The sequence below is a fragment of the Schistocerca serialis genome, chromosome 12 (assembly GCF_023864345.2).
Source record: "Schistocerca serialis cubense isolate TAMUIC-IGC-003099 chromosome 12, iqSchSeri2.2, whole genome shotgun sequence".
Taxonomy (NCBI): Eukaryota; Metazoa; Arthropoda; class Insecta; order Orthoptera; family Acrididae; genus Schistocerca; species Schistocerca serialis.
In genome coordinates, this window is record NC_064649.1 from 201035206 (window position 1) to 201054551 (window position 19346).

Genomic DNA, 19346 nt, shown 5'->3' on the forward strand with positions numbered 1-19346 from the left:
TCGAAAATCTACTCACAGGACAAGTTCATACGGTGCTCGAGACAGCAATATACCCCTTGGAGACAAATCGGCTGGAGGACAATGTATTGAATCTCGTCGCAATTTGAGTCTTCTATCGTCATTAGGAGGCGCTGAACGTTACAATTCACTATCATTTTTGCGTCGGATTCGAAAATCTAGACTCACGGGAGAAAGATCATATTGTGCCCGAGACAGCAATATCCCCTTGGAGACAAGTCGGCTGGAGGACGATGTATTGAATCTCGACGCAATTTGAGTGTTCCATCGTCATTAGAAGGCCCTGAACGTTACAATTAAATATGATTTTTGCGTCGGATTCGAAAATCTAGACTCACAGGAGAACGACCATAAGGTGCCCGAGGCAGCAATAGACCCTTGGAGACAAGTCGGCTGGAGGCCGATGTATTGAATCTCGACGCAATTTGAGTGTTCCATCGGCTTTAGGAAGCCCTGAACGTTAAAATTAACTATCATTTTTGCGTCGGATTCGAAAATCTACTCAGAGGAGAAGTTCATACGGTGCTCGAGACAGCTATATCCCCTTGGAGACAATTCCGCTGGAGGCCGATGTATTGAATCTCGACGCAATTTGAGAGTTCCATCGGCATTAGGAGGCCATGAACGTTACAATTAACTATCATTTTTGCGTCGGATTCTAAAAACTAGACTTACAAAAGAACGACCATAAGGTGCCCGAGGCAGCATTAGATCCTTGGAGACAAGTCGGCTGGAGGACGATGTATTGAATCTCGACGCAATTTGAGAGTTCCATCGTCATTAGGAGGCCCTAAACGTTACAATTAACTATCATTTTTGCGTCGGATTCGAAAATCTACACTCACAGGACAACGACCATAAGGTGCCCGAGGCAGCAATAGACCCCTGGAGACAAGTCGGCTGGAGGCCGATGTATTGAATCTCGACGCAATTTGAGTGTTCCATCGGCATTAGGAGGCCCTGAACGTTATAATTAACTATCATTTTTGCGTCGGATTCGATAATCTAAACTCACAGGAGAACGACCATACGGTGCCCGAGGCAGCAACAGACCCTTGGAGACAAGTCGGCTGGAGGACGATGTATTGAATCTCGACGCAATTTGAGTGTTCCATCGTCATTACAAGGCCCTGAACGTTACAATTAACTATCATTTTTGGGTCGGATTCGAAAATCTAGACTCACAGGAGAACGACCATAAGGTGCCCGAGGCAGCAATAGACCCTTGGAGACAAGTCGGCTGGAGGACGATGTATTGAATCTCGACGCAATTTGAGAGTTAGATCGTCATTAGGCGGCCCTGAACGTTACAATTAACTATCATTTTTGCGTCGGATTCGAAAATTAGACTTACAAGAGAACGACCATAAAGTGCCCGAGGCAGCATTAGATCCTTGGAGACAAGTCGGCTGGAGGACGATGTATTGGATCGCGACGCAATTTGAGTGTTCCATCGTCATTAGGGGGCCCTGAATGTTACAATTAACTTTCATTTTTGCCTCGGATTCGAAAATCTAGACTCACAGGAGAACGACCATAAGGTGCCCGAGGCAGCAAAAGACCCTTGGAGACAAGTCGGCTGGAGGCCGATGTATTGAATCTCGACGCAATTTGAGTGTTCCATCGGCATTAGGAGGCCCTGAACGTTACAATTAACTATCATTTTTGCGTCGGGTTCGAAAATCTAGACTTACAAGAGAACGACCATAAAGTGCCCGAGGCAGCATTAGATCCTTGGAGACAAGTCGGCTGGAGGGCGATGTATTGGATCGCGACGCAATTTGAGTGTTCCATCGTCATTAGGAGGCCCTGAATGTTACAATTAACTATGATTTTTGCGTCGCATTCGAAAATCTAGACTCACAGGAGAACGACCATAAGGTGCCCGAGGCAGCAATAGACCCTTGGAGACAAGTCGGCTGGAGGCCGATGTATTGCATCTCGACGCAATTTGAGTGTTCCATCGGCATTAGGAGGCCCAGAACGTTAAAATTAACTACCATTTTTGCGTCGGATTCGATAATCTAAACTCACAGGAGAACGACCATACGGTGCCCGAGGCAGCAACAGACCCTTGGAGACAAGTCGGCTGGAGGACGATGTACTGAATCTCGACGCAATTTGAGTGTTCCATCGTCATTACAAGGCCCTGAACGTTACAATTAACTATCATTTTTGGGTCGGATTCGAAAATCTAGACTCAAAGGAGAACGACCATAAGGTGCCCGAGGCAGCAATAGACCCTTGGAGACAAGTCAGCTGGAGGACGATGTATTGGATCGCGACGCAATTTGAGTCTTCTATCGTCATTAGGAGGCGCGGTACGTTACAATTCACTATCATTTTTGCGTCGGATTCGAAAATCTAGACTCACAGGAGAAGAACCATGTGGTGCCCGAGGCAGCGATATCCCCTTGGAGACAAGTGGGCTGGAGGCCGATGTATTGAATCTCGACGCAATTTGAGTGTTCCATCGGCATTAGGAGGCCCTGAACGTTAAAATTAACGATCATTTTTGCGTCGGATTCGATAATCTAAACTCACAGGAGAACGACCATACGGTGCCCGAGGCAGCTATTGAACCTTGGAGACAAGTCGGTTGGAGGACGATGTATTGGATCGCGACGCAAAATGAGTGTTCCATTGTCATTACAAGGCCCTGAACGTTACAATTAACTATCATTTTTGCGTCAGATTCGAAAATCTAGACTCACAGGAGAACGACCATAAGGTGCCGGAGGCAGCAATAGACCCTTGGAGACAAGTCGGCTGGAGGACGATGTATTGAATCTCGACGCAATTTGAGAGTTCCATCGTCATTAGGCGGCCCTGAAAGTTACAATTAACTATCATTTTTGCGTCGGATTCGTAAATCTAGACTTACAAGAGAACGACCTTAAAGTGCCCAAGGCAGCATTAGACCCTTGGAGACAAGTCGGCTGGAGGACGATGTATTGAATCTCGACGCAATTTGAGTGTCCGATCGTCATTAGGAGGCCCTAAACGTTACAATTAACTATCATGTTAGCGTCGGTTTCGATAATCTAAACTCACAGGGGAACGACCATACGGTGCCCGAGGCAGCTATGGACCCTTGGAGACAAGTCGGTTGGAGGACGATGTATTGGATCGCGACGCAAAATGAGTGTTCCATCGTCATTAGGAGGCCCTGAATGTTACAATTAACTATCAGTTTTTCGCCGGATTCCGTAAATCTAGACACACAGCAGACGAACCATTTGGTGCCCGAGGCAGCAATATCCCCTTGGAGACAAATCGGCTGGAGGACGATGTATTGAATCCCGACGCAATTTGAGTCTTCTATCGTCATTAGGAGGCGCTGAACGTTACAAGTCACTATCATTTTTGCGTCGGATTCGAAAATCTAGACTCACAGGAGAAGGATCATATTGTGCCCGAGACAGCAATATCCCCTTGGAGACAAGTCGGTTGGAGGACGATGTATTGGATCGCGACGCAATTTGAGTGTTCCATCGTCATTAGGAGGCCCTGAATGTTACAATTAACTATCAGTTTTTCGTCGGATTCGAAAATCTAGACTCACAGCAGACGAACCATTTGGTGCCCGAGGCAGCAATATCCCCTTGGAGACAAATCGGCTGGAGGACGATGTATTGAAGCCCGACGCAATTTGAGTCTTCTATCGTCATTAGGAGGCGCTGAACGTTACAATTCACTATCATTTTTGCGTCGAATTCGAAAATCTAGACTCACAGGAGAAGGATCATATTGTGCCCAAGGCAGCTATATCCCCTTGGAGACAAGTTGGCTGGAGGACGATGTATTGGACTGCGACGCAATTTGAGTGTTCCATCGTCATTAGGAGGCCCTGAATGTTACAATTAACTATCATTTTTGCGTCGGATTCGAAAATCTAGACTCACAGGAGTAAGATCAAATTGTGCCCGAGACAGCAATATCCCCTTGGAGACAAGTCGGCTGGAGGACGATGTATTGAATCTCGATGCAATTTGAGTGTTCCATCGTCATTACAAGGCCCGAACGTTACAATTAACTATCATTTTTGCGTCGGATTCGAAAATCTAGACTTACAAGAGAACGACCATAAAGTGCCCGAGGCAGCATTAGATCCTTCGAGACAAGTCGGCTGGAGGACGATGTATTGAATCTCGACGCAATTTGAGAGTTCCATCGTCATTAGGCGGCCCTGAACGTTACAATTAACTATCATTTTTGCGTCGGATACGAAAATCTAGACTCACAGGAGAACGACCATAAGGTGCCGGAGGCAGCAATAGACCCTTGGAGACAAGTCGGCTGGAGGACGATGTATTGAATCTCGACATAATTTGAGAGTTCCATCGTCATTAGGCGGCCCTGAAAGTTACAATTAACTATCATTTTTGCGTCGGATTCGAAAATCTAGACTCACAGCAGACGAAACATTTGGTGCCCGAGGCAGCAATATCCCCTTGGAGACAAATCGGCTGGAGGACGATGTATTGAAGCCCGACGCAATTTGAGTCTTCTATCGTCATTAGGAGGCGCTGAACGTTACAATTCACTATCATTTTTGCGTCGGATTCGAAAATCTAGACTCACAGGAGAAGGATCATATTGTGCCCGAGACAGCAATATCCCCTTGGAGACAAGTCGGCTGGAGGACGATGTATTGAATCTCGACGCAATTTGAGTGTCCGATCGTCATTAGGAGGCCCTAAACGTTACAATTAACTATCATTTTTGCGTCGGTTTCGATAATCTAAACTCACAGGGGATCGACCATACGGTGCCCGAGGCAGCTATTGACCCTTGGAGACAAGTCGGTTGGAGGACGATGTATTGGATCGCGACGCAAAATGAGTGTTCCATCGTCATTAGGAGGCCCTGAATGTTACAATTAACTATCAGTTTTTCGTCGGATTCGAAAATCTAAACTCACAGGAGAACGACCATAAGGTGCCCGAGGCAGCAATAGACCGTTGGAGACAAGTCGGCTGGAGGCCGATGTATTGAATCTTGACGCAATTTGACTGTTCCATCGTCATTACAAGGCCCTGAACCTTACAAATAACTATCAGTTTCGCGTCGGATTCGAAAATCTACTCACAGAAGATGTTCATACGGTGCTCGAGACAGCAATATACCCTTGGACACAATTCCGCTGGAGGCCGTTGTATTGAATCTCGACGCAATTTGAGAGTTCCATCGGCATTAGGAGGCCATGAACGTTACAATTAACTATCATTTTTGCGTCGGAATCTAAAATCTAGACTTACAAGAGAACGACCATAAGGTGCCCGAGGCAGCATTAGACCCTTGGAGACAAGTCGGCTGGAGGACGATGTATTGAATCTCGACGCAATTTGAGAGTTCTATCGTCATCAGGATTCTATTCACTATCATTTTTGCGTCGGATTCGAAAATCTAGACTCACAGGAGAAGGATCATGTGGTGCCCGAGGCAGCGATATCCCCTTGGAGACAAGTCGGCTGGAGGCCGATGTATTGAATTTCGACGCAATTTGAGTGTTCCATCGTCATTAGAAGGCCCTGAACGTTACAATTAACTATCATTTTTGCGTCGGATACGAAAATCTAGACTCACAGGAGAACGACCATAAGGTGCCCGAGGCAGCAATAGACCCTTCGCGACAAGTCGGCTGGAGGACGATGTATTGAATCTCGACGCAATTTGAGAGTTCCATCGTCATTAGGCGGCCCTGAACGTTACAATTAACTATCATTTTGGCGTCGGATTCGTAAATCTAGACTTACAAGTGAACGACCATAAAGTGCCCGAGGCAGCATTAGACCCTTGGAGACAAGTCGGCTGGAAGACGATGTATTGGATCGCGACGCAATTTGAGTGTTCCATCGTCATTAGGAGGCCCTGAATGTTACAATTAACTATCAGTTTTTCGTCGGATTCGAAAACCTAGACTCACAGCAGACGAACCATTTGGTGCCCGAGGCAGCAATATCCCCTTGAGACAAATCGGCTGGAGGACGATGGATTGAATCCCGACGCAATTTGAGCCTTCTATCGTCATTAGGAGGCGCTGAACGTTACAATACACTATCATTTTTGCGTTGGATTCGCAAATCTAGACTCACAGGAGAAGGATCATATTGTGCCCGAGACAGCAATATCCCCTTGGAGACAAGTCGGCTGGAGGACGATGTATTGAATCTCGACGCAATTTGAGTGTTCCATCGTCATTACAAGGCCCTGAACCTTACAATTAACTACCAGGTTCGCGTCGGATTCGAAAATCTACTCACAGGAGAAGTTCATACGGTGCTCGAGACAGCAATATCCCCTTGGAGACAATTCCGCTGGAGGCTGATGTATTGAATCTCGACGCAATTTGAGAGTTCCATCGGCATTAGGAGGCCATGAACGTTACAATCAACTATCATTTTTGCGTCGGATTCTAAAATCTAGACTTACAAGAGAACGACCATAAGGTGCCCGAGGCAGCATTAGACACTTGGAGACAAGTCGGCTGGAGGACGATGTATTGAATCTCGACGCAATTTGAGTGTCCCATCGTCATTACAATGCCCTAAACGTTACAATTAACTATCATTTTTGCGTCGGATTCGATAATCTAAACTCACAGGAGAACGACCATAAGGTGTCCGAGGCAGCAACAGACCCTTGGAGACAAGTCGGCGGGATGCCGATGTATTGAATCTCGACGCAATTTGAGAGTTCCATCGTCATTAGGCGGCCCTGAACGTTACAATTAACTATCATTTTTGCGTCGGATACGAAAATCTAGACTCACAGGAGAACGACCATAAGGTGCCGGAGGCAGCAATAGACCCTTGGAGACAAGTCGGCTGGAGGACGATGTATTGAATCACGACGCAAGTTGAGAGTTCCATCGTCATTAGGCGGCCCTGAACGTTACAATTAACTATCATTTTTGCGTCGGATTCGTAAATCTAGACTTACAAGAGAACGACCATAAAGTGCCCGAGGCAGCATTAGACCCTTGGAGACAAGTCGGCTGGAGGACGATGTATTGGATCGCGACGCAATTTGAGTGTTCCATCGTCATTACGAGGCCCTGAATGTTACAATTAACTATCAGTTTTTCGCCGGATTCGAAAATCTAGACTCACAGCAGACGAACCATTTGGTGCCCGAGGCAGCAATATCCCCTTGGAGACAAATCGGCTGGAGGACGATGTATTGAATCCCGACGCAATTTGAGTCTTCTATCGTCATTAGGAGGCGCTGAACGTTACAATTCACTATCATTTTTGCGTCGGATTCGTAAATCTAGACTCACAGGAGAACGACCATAAGGTGCCGGAGACAGCAATATCCCCTTGGAGACAAGTCGGCTGGAGGACGATGTATTGAATCTCGATGCAACTTGAGTGTCCCATCGTCATTAGGAGGCCCTAAACGTTACAATTAACTATCATTTTTGCGTCGGATTCGATAATCTAAACTCACAGGGGAACGACCCTACGGTGCCCGAGGCAGCTATTGACCCTTGGAGACAAGTCGGTTGGAGGACGATGTATTGGATCGCGACGCAAAATGAGTGTTCCATCGTCATTACAAGGCCCTGAACCTTACAATTAACTATCAGTTTCGCGTCGGATTCGAAAATCTACTCGCAGCAGAAGTTCATACGGTGCTCGAGACAGCAATATACCCCTTGGAGACAAATCGGCTGGAGGACGATGTATTGAATCTCGACGCAATTTGAGTGTTCCATCGTCATTACAAGGCCCTGACCGTTACAATTAACTATCATTTTTGCGTCGGATTCGTAAATCTAGACTCACAGGAGAACGACCATAAGCTGCCCGAGGCAGCAATAGACCCTTGGAGACAAGTCGGCTGGAGGACGATGTATTGGATCGCGACGCAATTTGAGTGTTCCATCGTCATTAGGAAGCCCTGAATGTTACAATTAACTATCATTTTTGCGTCGGATTCGAAAATCTAGACTCACAGGAGAAAGATCAAATTGTGCCCGAGACAGCAATATCCCCTTGGAGACAAGTCGGCTGGAGGACGATGTATTGAATCTCGATGCAATTTGAGTGTTCCATCGTCATTACAAGGCCCGAACGTTACAATTAACTATCATTTTTGCGTCGGATTCGAAAATCTAGACTTACAAGAGAACGACCATAAAGTGCCCGAGGCAGCATTAGATCCTTCGAGACAAGTCGGCTGGAGGACGATGTATTGAATCTCGACGCAATTTGAGAGTTCCATCGTCATTAGGCGGCCCTGAACGTTACAATTAACTATCATTTTTGCGTCGGATACGAAAATCTAGACTCACAGGAGAACGACCATAAGGTGCCGGAGGCAGCAATAGACCCTTGGAGACAAGTCGGCTGGAGGACGATGTATTGAATCTCGACGCAATTTGAGAGTTCCATCGTCATTAGGCGGCCCTGAAAGTTACAATTAACTATCATTTTTGCGTCGGATTCGAAAATCTAGACTCACAGCAGACGAAACATTTGGTGCCCGAGGCAGCAATATCCCCTTGGAGACAAATCGGCTGGAGGACGATGTATTGAAGCCCGACGCAATTTGAGTCTTCTATCGTCATTAGGAGGCGCTGAACGTTACAATTCACTATCATTTTTGCGTCGGATTCGAAAATCTAGACTCACAGGAGAAGGATCATATTGTGCCCGAGACAGCAATATCCCCTTGGAGACAAGTCGGCTGGAGGACGATGTATTGAATCTCGACGCAATTTGAGTGTCCGATCGTCATTAGGAGGCCCTAAACGTTACAATTAACTATCATTTTTGCGTCGGATTCGATAATCTAAACTCACAGGAGAACGACCATAAGGTGCCCGAGGCAGCAACAGACCCTTGGAGACAAGTCGGCGGGAGGGCGATGTATAGAATCTTGACGCAATTTGAGTGTTCCATCGTCATTACAAGGCCCTGAACGTTACAATTAACTATCATTTTTGCGTCGGATTCGAAATTCTAGACTCACAGGACTACGACCATAAGGTGCCCGAGGCAGCAATAGACCCCTGGAGACAAGTCGGCTGGAGGCCGATGTATTGAATCTCGACGCAATTTGAGTGTTCCATCGGTATTAGGAGGCCCTGAACGTTGTAATTAACTATGATTTTTGCGTCGGATTCGATAATCTAAACTCACAGGAGGACGACCATAAGGTGCCCGAGGCAGCAATCGACCCTTGGAGACAAGTCGGCTGGAGGCCGATGTATTGAATCTCGACGCAATTTGAGTGTTCCATCGTCATTACAAGGCCCTGAACGTTACAATTAACTGTCATTTTTGCGTCGGATTCGAAAATCTAGACTCACAGGAGAACGACCATAAGGTGCCCAAGGCAGCAATAGACCCTTGGAGACAAGTCGGCTGGAGGACGATGTATTGAATCTCGACGCAATTTGAGAGTTCCATCGTCATTAGGCGGCCCTGAAAGTTACAATTAACTATCATTTTTGCGTCGGATTCGAAAATCTAGACTCACAGCAGACGAAACATTTGGTGCCCGAGGCAGCAATATCCCCTTGGAGACAAATCGGCTGGAGGACGATGTATTGAAGCCCGACGCAATTTGAGTCTTCTATCGTCATTAGGAGGCGCTGAACGTTACAATTCACTATCATTTTTGCGTCGGATTCGAAAATCTAGACTCACAGGAGAAGGATCATATTGTGCCCGAGACAGCAATATCCCCTTGGAGACAAGTCGGCTGGAGGACGAAGTATTGAATCTCGACGCAATTTGAGTGTCCGATCGTCATTAGGAGGCCCTAAACGTTACAATTAACTATCATTTTTGCGTCGGTTTCGATAATCTAAACCCACAGGGGAACGACCATACGGTGCCCGAGGCAGCTATTGACCCTTGGAGACAAGTCGGTTGGAGGACGATGTATTGGATCGCGACGCAAAATGAGTGTTCCATCGTCATTAGGAGGCCCTGAATGTTACAATTAACTATCAGTTTTTCGTCGGATTCGAAAATCTAAACTCACAGGAGAACGACCATAAGGTGCCCGAGGCAGCAATAGACCGTTGGAGACAAGTCGGCTGGAGGCCGATGTATTGAATCTTGACGCAATTTGACTGTTCCATCGTCATTACAAGGCCCTGAACCTTACAAATAACTATCAGTTTCGCGTCGGATTCGAAAATCTACTCACAGAAGATGTTCATACGGTGCTCGAGACAGCAATATACCCTTGGAGACAATTCCGCTGGAGGCCGTTGTATTGAATCTCGACGCAATTTGAGAGTTCCATCGTCATTAGGCGGCCCTGAACGTTACAATTAACTATCATTTTGGCGTCGGATTCGTAAATCTAGACTTACAAGTGAACGACCATAAAGTGCCCGAGGCAGCATTAAACCCTTGGAGACAAGTCGGCTGGAAGACGATGTATTTGATCGCGACGCAATTTGAGTGTTCCATCGTCATTAGGAGGCCCTGAATGTTACAATTAACTATCAGTTTTTCGTCGGATTCGAAAACCTAGACTCACAGCAGACGAACCATTTGGTGCCCGAGGCAGCAATATCCCCTTGAGACAAATCGGCTGGAGGACGATGGATTGAATCCCGACGCAATTTGAGCCTTCTATCGTCATTAGGAGGCGCTGAACGTTACAATTCACTATCATTTTTGCGTTGGATTCGCAAATCTAGACTCACAGGAGAAGGATCATATTGTGCCCGAGACAGCAATATCCCCTTGGAGACAAGTCATCTGGAGGACGATGTATTGAATCTCGACGCAATTTGAGTGTTCCATCGTCATTACAAGGCCCTGAACCTTACAATTAACTATCAGGTTCGCGTCGGATTCGAAAATCTACTCACAGGAGAAGTTCATACGGTGCTCGAGACAGCAATATCCCCTTGGAGACAATTCCGCTGGAGGCTGATGTATTGAATCTCGACGCAATTTGAGAGTTCCATCGGCATTAGGAGGCCATGAACGTTACAATCAACTATCATTTTTGCGTCGGGTTCTAAAATCTAGACTTACAAGAGAACGACCGTAAGGTGCCCGAGGCAGCATTAGACCCTTGGAGACAAGTCGGCTGGAGGACGATGTATTGAATCTCGACGCAATTTGAGTGTCCCATCGTCATTACAATGCCCTAAACGTTACAATTAACTATCGTTTTTACGTCGGATTCGATAATCTAAACTCACAGGAGAACGACCATAAGGTGTCCGAGGCAGCAACAGACCCTTGGAGACAAGTCGGCGGGAGGCCGATGTATTGAATCTCGACGCAATTTGAGAGTTCCATCGTCATTAGGCGGCCCTGAACGTTACAATTAACTATCATTTTTGCGTCGGATTCGTAAATCTAGACTTACAAGAGAACGACCATAAAGTGCCCGAGGCAGCATTAGACCCTTGGAGACAAGTCGGCTGGAGGACGATGTATTGGATCGCGACGCAATTTGAGTGTTCCATCGTCATTACGAGGCCCTGAATGTTACAATTAACTATCAGTTTTTCGCCGGATTCGAAAATCTAGACTCACAGCAGACGAACCATTTGGTGCCCGAGGCAGCAATATCCCCTTGGAGACAAATCGGCTGGAGGACGATGTATTGAATCCCGACGCAATTTGAGTCTTCTATCGTCATTAGGAGGCGCTGAACGTTACAATTCACTATCATTTTTGCGTCGGATTCGAAAATCTAGACTCACAGGAGAAGGATCATATTGTGCCCGAGACAGCAATATCCCCTTGGAGACAAGTCGGCTGGAGGACGATGTATTGAATCTCGATGCAACTTGAGTGTCCCATCGTCATTAGGAGGCCCTAAACGTTACAATTAACTATCATTTTTGCGTCGGATTCGATAATCTAAACTCACAGGGGAACGACCATACGGTGCCCGAGGCAGCTATTGACCCTTGGAGACAAGTCGGTTGGAGGACGATGTATTGGATCGCGACGCAAAATGAGTGTTCCATCGTCATTACAAGGCCCTGAACCTTACAATTAACTATCAGTTTCGCGTCGGATTCGAAAATCTACTCGCAGCAGAAGTTCATACGGTGCTCGAGACAGCAATATACCCCTTGGAGACAAATCGGCTGGAGGACGATGTATTGAATCTCGACGCAATTTGAGTGTTCCATCGTCATTACAAGGCCCTGACCGTTACAATTAACTATCATTTTTGAGTCGGATTCGTAAATCTAGACTCACAGGAGAACGACCATAAGCTGCCCGAGGCAGCAATAGACCCTTGGAGACAAGTCGGCTGGAGGACGATGTATTGGATCGCGACGCAATTTGAGTGTTCCATCGTCATTAGGAAGCCCTGAATGTTACAATTAACTATCATTTTTGCGTCGGATTCGAAAATCTAGACTCACAGGAGAAAGATCAAATTGTGCCCGAGACAGCAATATCCCCTTGGAGACAAGTCGGCTGGAGGACGATGTATTGAATCTCGATGCAATTTGAGTGTTCCATCGTCATTACAAGGCCCGAACGTTACAATTAACTATCATTTTTGCGTCGGATTCGAAAATCTAGACTTACAAGAGAACGACCATAAAGTGCCCGAGGCAGCATTAGATCCTTCGAGACAAGTCGGCTGGAGGACGATGTATTGAATCTCGACGCAATTTGAGAGTTCCATCGTCATTAGGCGGCCCTGAACGTTACAATTAACTATCATTTTTGCGTCGGATACGAAAATCTAGACTCACAGGAGAACGACCATAAGGTGCCGGAGGCAGCAATAGACCCTTGGAGACAAGTCGGCTGGAGGACGATGTATTGAATCTCGACGCAATTTGAGAGTTCCATCGTCATTAGGCGGCCCTGAAAGTTACAATTAACTATCATTTTTGCGTCGGATTCGAAAATCTAGACTCACAGCAGACGAAACATTTGGTGCCCGAGGCAGCAATATCCCCTTGGAGACAAATCGGCTGGAGGACGATGTATTGAAGCCCGACGCAATTTGAGTCTTCTATCGTCATTAGGAGGCGCTGAACGTTACAATTCACTATCATTTTTGCGTCGGATTCGAAAATCTAGACTCACAGGAGAAGGGTCATATTGTGCCCGAGACAGCAATATCCCCTTGGAGACAAATCGGCTGGAGGACGATGTATTGAAGCCCGACGCAATTTGAGTCTTCTATCGTCATTAGGAGGCGCTGAACGTTACAATTCACTATCAGTTTTTCGTCGGATTCGAAAATCTAAACTCACAGGAGGACGACCATAAGGTGCCCGAGGCAGCAATAGACAGTTGGAGACAAGTCGGATGGAGCCGATGTATTGAATCTCGACGCAATTTGAGTGTTCCATCGTCATTACAAGGCCCTGAACCTTACAAATAACTATCAGTTTCGCGTCGGATTCGAAAATCTACTCACAGGAGATGTTCATACGGTGCTCGAGACAGCAATATACGCTTGGAGACAATTCCGCTGGAGGCCGATGTATTGAATCTCGACGCAATTTGAGAGTTCCATCGGCATTAGGAGGCCATGAACGTTACAATTAACTATCATTTTTGCGTCGGATTCGATAATCTAAACTCACAGGAGAACGACCATAAGGTGCCCGAGGCAGCAACAGACCCTTGGAGACAAGTCGGCGGGAGCCCGATGTATAGAATCTTGACGCAATTTGAGTGTTCCATCGTCATTACAAGGCCCTGAACGTTACAATTAACTATCATTTTTGCGTCGGATTCGAAATTCTAGACTCACAGGACTACGACCATAAGGTGCCCGAGGCAGCAATAGACCCCTGGAGACAAGTCGGCTGGAGGCCGATGTATTGAATCTCGACGCAATTTGAGAGTTCCATCGGCATTAGGAGGCCCTGAACGTTATAATTAACTATGATTTTTGCGTCGGATTCGATAATCTAAACTCACAGGAGGACGACCATAAGGTGCCCGAGGCAGCAATCGACCCTTGGAGACAAGTCGGCTGGAGGCCGATGTATTGAATCTCGACGCAATTTGAGTGTTCCATCGTCATTACAAGGCCCTGAACGTTACAATTAACTGTCATTTTTGCGTCGGATTCGAAAATCTAGACTCACAGGAGAACGACCATAAGGTGCCCGAGGCAGCAATAGACCCTTGGAGACAAGTCGGCTGGAGGACGATGTATTGGATCGCGACGCAATTTGAGTCTTCTATCGTCATTAGGAGGCGCTGAACGTTACAATTCACTATCATTTTTGCGTCGGATTCGAAAATCTAGACTCACAGGAGAAGGATCATGTGGTGCCCGAGGCAGCGATATCCCCTTGGAGACAAGTCGGCTGCAGGCCGATGTATTGAATCTCGACGCAATTTGAGTGTTCCATCGTCATTAGAAGGCCCTGAACGTTACAATTAACTATCATTTTTGCGTCGGATACGAAAATCTACACTCACAGGAGAACGACCATAAGGTGCCCGAGGCAGCAATAGACCCTTCGAGACAAGTCGGCTGGAGGACGATGTATTGAATCTCGACGCAATTTGAGAGTTCCATCGTCATTAGGCGGCCCTGAACGTTAAAATGAACTATCATTTTGGCGTCGGATTCGTAAATCTAGACTTACAAGTGAACGACCATAAAGTGCCCGAGGCAGCATTAGACCCTTGGAGACAAGGCGGCTGGAGGACGATGTATTGGATCGCGACGCAATTTGAGTGTTCCATCGTCATTAGGAGGCCCTGAATGTTACAATTAACTATCAGTTTTTCGTCGGATTCGAAAATCTAGACTCACAGCAGACGAACCATTTGGTGCCCGAGGCAGCAATATCCCCTTGAGACAAATCGGCTGGAGGACGATGTATTGAATCCCGACGCAATTTGAGCCTTCTATCGTCATTAGGAGGCGCTGAACGTTAAAATTCACTATCATTTTTGCGTCGGATTCGAAAATCTAGACTCACAAGAGAAGGATCATATTGTGCCCGAGACAGCAATATCCCCTTGTAGACAAGTCGGTTGGAGGACGCTGTATTGAATCTCGACGCAATTTGAGTGTCCCATCGTCATTAGGAGGCCCTAAACGTTACAATTAACTATCATTTTTGCGTCGGATTCGATAATCTAAACTCACAAGGGAAAGACCATACGGTGCCCGAGGGAGCTATTGACCCTTGGAGACAAGTCGGTTGGAGGACGATGTATTGGATCGCGAAGCAAAATGAGTGTTCCATCGTCATTACAAGGCCCTGAACCTTACAATTAACTATCAGTTTCGCGTCGGATTCGAAAATCTACTCACAGGAGAAGTTCATACGGTGCTCGAGACAGCAATATACCCCTTGGAGACAAATCGGCTGGAGGACGATGTATTGAATCTCGACGCAATTTGAGTGTTCCATCGGCATTAGGAGGCCCTGAACGTTACAATTAACTATCATTTTTGCGTCGGGTTCGAAAATCTAGACTCACAGGAGAACGACCATAAGGTGCCCGAGGCAGCAATAGCCCCTTGGAGACAAGTCGGCTGGAGGCCGATGTATTGAATCTCGACGCAATTTGAGTGTTCCATCGGCATTATGAGGCCCTGAACGTTAAAATTAACGATCATTTTTGCGTCGGATTCGATAATCTAAACTCACAGTAGAACGACCTTACGGTGCCCGAGGCAGCAACAGACACTTGGAGACAAGTCGGCTGGAGGACGATGTATTGAACCTCGACGCAATTTGAGTGTTCCATCGTCATTAGAAGGCCCTGAACGTTACAATTAACTATGATTTTTGCGTCGGATTCGAAAATCTAGACTCACAGGAGAACGACCATAAGGTGCCCGAGGCAGCAATAGACCCTTGGAGACAAGTCGGCTGGAGGCCGAAGTATTGAATCTCGACGCAATTTGAGTCTTCCATCGGCATTAGGAAGCCCTGAACGTTAAAATTAACTATCATTTTAGCGTCGGATTCGAAAATCTACTCACAGGAGAAGTTCATACGGTGCTCGAGACAGCAATATCCCCTTGGAGACAGTTCCGCTGGAGGCCGATGTATTGAATCTCGACGCAATTTGAGAGTTCCATCGGCATTAGGAGGCCTTGAACGTTATAATTAACTATCATTTTTGCGTCGGGTTCGAAAATCTAGACTTACAGGAGAAGGATCATATGGTGCCCGAGGCACAAGTCGGCTGGAGGCCGATGTATTGAATATCGACGCAATTTGAGTGTCCCATCGTCATTAGGAGGCCCTAAACGTTACAATTAACTATTATTTTTGCGTCGGATTCGATAATCTAAACTCACAGGGGAAAGACCATACGGTGCCCGAGGCAGCTATTGACCCTTGGAGACAAGTCGGTTGGAGGACGATGTATTGAATCTCGACGCAATTTGAGTGTTCCATCGGCACTAGGAGGCCCTGAACGTTTTAATTAACTATCATTTTTGCGTCGGGTTCGAAAATCTAGACTCACATGAGAACGACCATAGGGTGCCCGAGGCAGCAATAGACCCTTGGAGACAAGTCGGCTGGAGGACGATGTATTGAATCTCGACGCCATTTGAGAGTTCCATCGTCATTAGGCGGCCCTGAACGTTACAACTAAGTATCATTTTTGCGTCGGATTCGAAAATCTAGACTTACAAGAGAACGACCATAAAGTGCCCGAGGCAGCATTAGATCCTTGGAGACAAGTCGGCTGGATTACGATGTATTGGATCGCGACGCAATTTGAGTGTTCCATCGTCATTAGGAGGCCCTGAATGTTACAATTAACTATCATTTTTGGTCGGATTCGAAAATCTAGACTCACAGGAGAACGACCATAAGGTGCCCGAGGCAGCAATAGACCCTTGGAGACAAGTCGGCTGGAGGCCGATGTATTGAATCACGACGCAATTTGAGTATTCCATCGGCATTACTAGGCCCTGAACGTTACAATTAACTATCACTTTTGCGTCGGGTTCGAAAATCTAGACTCACAGGAGAACGACCATAACGTGCCCGAGGCAGCAATAGACCCTTGGAGACAAGTCGGCTGGAGGCCGATGTATTGAATCTCGACGCAATTTGAGTGTTCCATCGGCATTAGGAGGCCCTGAACGTTACAATTAACTATCATTTTTGCGTCGGGTTCGAAAATCTAGACTCACAGGAGAACGACCATAAGGTGCCCTACGCAGCAATAGACCCTTTGAGACAAGTCGGCTGGAGGACGATGTATTGAATCTCGACGCAATTTGAGGGTTAGATCGTCATTAGGCGGCCCTGAACGTTACAATTAACTATCATTTTTGCGTCGGATTCGAAAATCTAGACTTACAAGAGAACGACCATAAAGTGCCCGAGGCAGCATTAGATCCTTCGAGACAAGTCGGCTGGAGGACGATGTATTGGATCGAGACGCAATTTGAGTGTTCCATCGTCATTAGGAGGCCCTGAATGTTACAATTAACTATCATTTTTGCGTCGGATTCGAAAATCTAGACTCACAGGAGAACGACCATAAGGTGCCCGAGGCAGCAATAGACCCTTGGAGACAAGTCGGCTGGAGGCCGATGTATTGAATCTCGACGCAATTTGAGTGTTCCATCGGCATTAGGAGGCCATGAACGTTAAAATTACTATCATTTTTGCGTCGGATTCGATAATCTAAACTCACAGGAGAACGACCATACGGTGTCCGAGGCAGCAACAGACCCTTGGAGACAAGTCGGCTGGAGGCCGATGTATTGAATATCAACGCTATTTGAGTGTCCCATCGTCATTAGGAGGCCCTAAACGTTACAATTACTTATCATTTTTGCGTCGGATTCGATAATCTAAACTCACAGGGGAAAGACCATACGGTGCCCGAGGCAGCTATTGACCCTTGGAGACAAGTCGGTTGGAGGACGATGTATTGGATCGCGAAGCGAAATGAGTGTTCCATCGTCATTACAAGGCCCTGAACCTTACAATTAACTATCAGTTTCGCGTCGGATTCGAAAATCTACTCACAGGAGAAGTTCATACGGTGCTCGAGACAGCAAAATACCCCTTGGAGACAAATCGGCTGGAGGACGATGTATTGAATCTCGACGCAATTTGAGTGTTCCATCGGATTAGGAGGCCCTGAACGTTACAATTAACTATCATTTTTGCGTCGGGTTCGAAAATCTAGACTCACAGGAGAACGACCATAAGGTGCCCGAGGCAGCAATAGACCCTTGGAGACAAGTCGGCTGGAGGCCGATGTATTGATTCTCGACGCAATTTGAGTGTTCCATCGGCATTATGAGGCCCTGAACGTTAAAATTAACGATCATTTTTGCGTCGGATTCGAAAATCTACTCACAGGAGAAGTTCATACGGTGCTCGAGACAGCAATATCCCCTTGGAGACAGTTCCGCTGGAGGCCGATGTATTGAATCTCGACGCAATTTGAGAGTTCCATCGGCATTAGGAGGCCATGAACGTTACAATTAACTATCATTTTTGCGTCGGATTTTAAAATCTAGACTTACAAGAGAACGACCATAAGGTGCCCGAGGCAGCATTAGACCCTTGGAGACAAGTCGGCTGTAGGATGATGTAATGAATCTCGACGCAATTTGAGAGTTCTATCGTCATCAGGAGGCGCTGAACGTTACTATTCACTATCATTTTTGCGTCGGATTCGAAAATCTAGACTTACAGGAGAAGGATCATATGGTGCCTGAGGCACAAGTCGGCTGGAGGCCGATGTATTGAATATCGACGCAATTTGAGTGACCCATCGTCATTAGGAGGCCCTAAACGTTACAATTAACTATCATTTTTGCGTCGGATTCGTTAATCTAAACTCACAGGGGAAAGACCATACGGTGCCCGAGGCAGCTATTGACCCTTGGAGACAAGTCGGTTGGAGGACGATGTATTGGATCGCGACGCAAAATGAGTGTTCCATCGTCATTACAAGGCCCTGAACCTTACAATTAACTATCAGTTTCGCGTCGGATTCGAAAATCTACTCACAGGAGAAGTTCATACGGTGCTCGAGACAGCAATATACCCCTTGGAGACAAATCGGCTGGAGGACGATGTATTGAATCTCGACGCAATTTGAGTGCTCCATCGGCATTAGGAGGCCCTGAACGTTACAATTAACTATCATTTTTGCGTCGGGTTCGAAAATCTAGACTGACAGGAGAACGACCATAAGGTGCCCGAGGCAGCAATAGACCCTTGGAGACAAGTCGGCTGGAGGACGATGTATTGAATCTCGACGCCATTTGAGAGTTCCATCGTCATTAGGCGGCCCTGAACGTTACAACTAAGTATCATTTTTGCGTCGGATTCGAAAATCTAGACTTACAAGAGAACGACCATAAAGTGCCCGAGGCAGCATTAGATCCTT